Below are 5,000 nucleotides of genomic sequence, written 5' to 3'. Positions count from 1 at the left end.
AAGTGGTCAAGTGCCCGATAGGGCACTTCCCGGCGCCGCAGGCGCGTCAAATTTGGCACGATGGTGCCTTGAGGAGATAGAACACGAGGGCCGGTGACGGTTGGCCGAAAAGTCGACGGAGAGGGGGTCAAAACTGACCTCGACTGACCGGCGCCTTATATGGGCTATATTACGAAAAAAAATTTCCTCCGACGACCCCCCTTGATATTTTGTGAGGTGGTAGGAGAACGCCTTGGGGTGTCACAAAAAACTCGCCATGTCCGGGAAAACTTCGTAAAGGGGTCAAAACTGACCAGTCGTATTTCCCTATATAATCTTTGTGTTTTATGGGAAAAACAGAGGGTCATTTCAAAACGGATTTTACGGCACTTACCCTCTTTACATCTGGCTAATTTTTGGCATGTTTATAGGTAAATGGCTTGGCCGTAGGGAAGACAATGTCGGTTTCACTCAAAGCCCTCGATGAGGGCTAAAACGTGACCTCCAGTGAAATTCTCTTTATATGAGCTCTATTACGAAAAAAATTTTCCTCCGACGACCCCCCTTGAAATTTTGTGAGGTGGTAGGAGAAAGCCTTGGGGTGTCACAAAAAACTCGGCATATCTGGGAAAACTTCGTAAAGGGGTCAAAACTGACCAGTTGTATTTCCCTATATAATCTTTGTATTTTATGGGAAAAACAGAGGGTCATTTCAACGCGGATTTTAGGGTACTTAAACTCAGTATATCTGGCTAATTTTTTGCATACTTTTAGGTAAATGGCTTGACCTTTAGGGAAAACTGTCGGTTTGACTCAAAGCCCTCGACGAGGGCTAAAAAGTGACAGCGAGTGAAATTCTCTTTATATGAGCTATATTACGAAAAAAAAATTTCCTCCGACGACCCCCCTTGAAATTTTGTGAGGTGGTAGGAGAACACCGCGGGGTGTCACAAAAAACTCGGCATATCTGGGAAAAATCGGGAAGTGGGTCAAAACTGACCAGTCGTATTTCCCTATATAATCTTTGTATTTTATGGGAAAAACATAGGGTCATTTCAAAACGGATTTTAGGGCACTTACCCTCTTTACACCTGGCTAATTTTGGCATGCTTATAGGTAAATGGCTTGGGCTGACCTGTCGGTTTCATTCAAAGCCCTCGAAGAGGGCTAAAAAGTGACCGCGAGTGAAATTCTCTTTATATGAGCTATATTACGAAAAAAATTTCCTCCGACGACCCCCCCTTGAAATTTTGTGAGGTGGTAGGAGAACACCGTGGGGGTGTCACAAAAAATTCGGCATATCTGGGAAAAATCGGGAAGTGGGTCAAAACTGACCAGTCGTATTTCCCTATATAATCTTTGTATTTTATGGCAAAAACAGGGAAATTTTAACACAATTTTTAGGTTACTTAACGTCTGTACATCATGCTATGTTTTTGCATACACTACTATAGATTACTAGGCCGTATGGAAAAACTGTTGGTCAGACTCAAAGCCCTCGACGAGGGCTAAAAGATGATCGTGAGTGAAGTTCTCCTTATATGAGGTATATATATATTAATAAATTGACGAACGATCCCCTTAATATTATATGACGTCGTAGACCAACCCTGGAGGGTAACAAAAAAATGTATTCCCGTCGGAAACAGCCATTATAGTCGTTAAATATGTTCATATACCGTAATTTCTTATATAAGCATAGCAACTGTTTGTTAAAAAAAAAAGTAAACAAAGCCTACGTCATACGTTCAGTTTTCAAGGGAGGTAACGTTTGTAAAATTATTATTTTTTCAAATAATTGTATACTATTTTAAACAGAAACAGGAAATGACGAAGTATAGCATTTGTTTTAGTACAAACTTAAGTTGTTAATTTAGTTACGTATCCTAATTAAATAATCAAATAAATTTCAAAAGGCAATGTAATATAAACTGTTAGATATACTGTTCATGGAACCTGTGTAGTTCTAATTCCATTTTAGTTATACATTGCGTACTTTCCAATATTTCTCTGAGAACGGAATTTAAACAACAAACAACATTTTTTCTAAAGTTAGCATTACTGTATAAATTAAAGCACTCCACGCCCAATCCATCGTTAAATAATTAAGTATTCAAATTCTCAAATGCTTTTTAAAAACCTAAGCGAAGCTAGGCAGTATGCCTTGTATACATATATATATATATATATATATATATATATATATATATATATATATATATATATATATATATATATATATATATATATATATATATATATATATATATATATATATACAGGTATTTTGTTTTGGGGAGGGGTAGTAACACGATGTGGTCTCACACCGGGTGATACCCGACCTAGCGACGCCCCTGGTTAGAGATGGATAGTGATCATATGATTTTACTAGTATGAGCATATTTTTATATTTCTCTTTTAGAAATTTTGTTTCTTCGATATTTATTTCTGTGATTTTTCGAGGGATTGAATTATTGATTTTCATTGAGCATATTCTCCAATGTTTCAACCTTTTTTTTTTAAATTTAGTGAGTGTTTCCTACGTTTATTTAAAGGATATAATTTTTCATCACTCATTTCTTTATTCTTAATAAATATTCAGTATTTTATCGGTTTATTCAAATTCTAATATTTTGCTGACTGCAATATTTTATTGCCATCTTTCGGGGTTGATTTGACATAGCTGGTGCAGGTTTTTTTTCAGGATGCAGTTGTTTGCCCTTCATGAAGATTATGTTTAATATACTAATGTTTGTAAATATTCTTTTGCTTGGATTTTGGATTTTAATAAAAATATAATTTGGAAAATAATTTATTAGTGTTCATTTGTTCTGTATTTGTCAAACTTCGAGATCCTCAATAGAAGAAAATTCTAATCAAACTGGGATTAAGGTTCAAACTTTAAAATTAATTTCTAAATTTTTAATAACTTGACGTACAAATCTCAAATTTTATGATACAACTACGATTTAGATTGCATAATAAAAGATTTTTAGTTCTCGTGTTTTATACAATTCGACTTTAACCCAAAATTGTCAAAGAGATTTTTACATAAACTTATTCACAGACATCCACATATACAGACACAGAAAGATAAAGAAGCAAATACACCTAAAGATAGAGATACACGTTCAAATACGCATGCACATAAACTTGCATATGCGCATTAACATACGAATGCACATACGCATACCCACACCTATGCACATATGCTTACGAATCTACATAACCTATGCATATGCATAACATAGAAGGACACTCATACGTGTATCAGATACACATACACATGAAGCTTGCTATCTGGGACAATGAAAAATGGGTTTGCCCTAAACGATTTTTCTTGTGATTAATAACAATTGCTTTGTTTACAAAAATGTATGTAGTTTAGTTCTTCTGAGCCCTAACATAATTTCTTTATTTATTATTAATGAAACTTTAAATTCCCTGAATTTTTATTGGAATAAGTTTCTTTAGGGTGTTGATCGGATAAATATTTGAAATAAAATACATCTAAGTCCTTCTCTGCCAATCTCAGAGTGCACTGATCTTTGTTAATGTCTATGCATTCTTCGGGGGAGTAAATCACTTCTTTCCTTTTTTTCCAAGACACCAAAAACATTGTTACATGGAAGGAAGAAATGGCCCCTGACTAGGAACAAAAGCTTTAAAGTGTTTACCCCAGGTTGAGCTTGGGCCACTAGCTACTGTGGTGTCATCTGAACGATGGCGCTATTTTTATTCTACCCACGACAATCATCAGACACGAGGCATGCACAAACAACACCATTCACGTTTGACTTTTGTACTGGAAAAGAATTAACTGATCGTCCCCCCCCCCCCCCAAACATAAATAAAAACATTTGGCTTTAAGGTACATTTAGTCCTTTATGTTTTTCATTCAGCAGATCATAAATTGCATTTGCCATCGTCTTTTGCACACGCAAGGCAGTTATTAAATTTTAGTGACAGCTTTTTACTCGATCCAATTCTGCCTTTAATTGATTCTTCATTCCTCATCTGTTTTGGGTTAAACATAATTCTAAAGTCTCTTTTAAATATCATGCTGAAGAATTCGTAGGTCACATGTTTTTCGGTATTGCAAGACAGAAACAATTTCAACAACTGCTTCTCAGAAGTGGATGTAAGTCTTCCGTAATGGCTTTGCCTACCTTTTAAAGAAGTATGTACAGCAATTCTTTTGGGGCTACACTTAATGCCCTTTTGATCACCACCTCGTTTCTCCTTTGACACCCCCCCCCCCCTGTAGCTCTATGTTTTTAGCAATGTTTTCAACACGAGGGCGTATAAGCAAAAATCCATACAGACTTGCACCCTCGTTTTTGTCTCCTTCATGGCAAATAATGATATCTCACATGTAGTCTGTTGGCGTTTACTTGTTTTATTGCTTTCGATTTAGATTTTTCGGTTGAGGCCACAATGAACTTAGTAATGAAATTGTCCTGGTCAGCTTTTTCGGTGTAGCTGTTGAACAATGCGTTGAATATTGCCCTGTTCCTGTTTGAGCTCGACCATTTGAAGTTTATCTTATTTTTTGTGTGTCTGAAGTCAGCTCTCACGGCTGGTTTTTGTGATAGTTACTGGAAGGTAGAAAAACAATATCAAAGGGTAGATCAACATTTTCTTAATTATTTACATGTGTAATAAAAACCACTCTTGACTCCCCCCCCCCCCCCCTCACCTTCTTTTAAACCCCTCTATAAAATTTTAATCCCCTTTTAGGTAACGGGGATTACCGTTCTTAGATCTCAGCACATTATGTCATTTACAACAATTATCGTCTGCTAACGGGGAGGGGGACTACGGAACAACTCCCCCTGCCTTACACTCAAAATTTCTCAATTATACAACAACCATCCTATATCATTTATATCACATATGGCTAATTAGGGGAAAACACACAGGCAGATTATTCTGTATTATTATTATATTAAACCACAAGCTTGTTTGTACCTATGTGCAAAACGTGGCCTCTTTAATGATGTGATCTAGGTCATTGAAAG

Source organism: Physella acuta, unplaced genomic scaffold (assembly GCF_028476545.2).
Source record: "Physella acuta isolate Inbredline_101_S28 unplaced genomic scaffold, ASM2847654v3 ptg000310l, whole genome shotgun sequence".
NCBI lineage: Eukaryota > Metazoa > Mollusca > Gastropoda > Physidae > Physella > Physella acuta.
The sequence above is the reverse complement of the archived record's forward strand: the minus strand, read 5'-3'. Positions refer to the sequence as shown.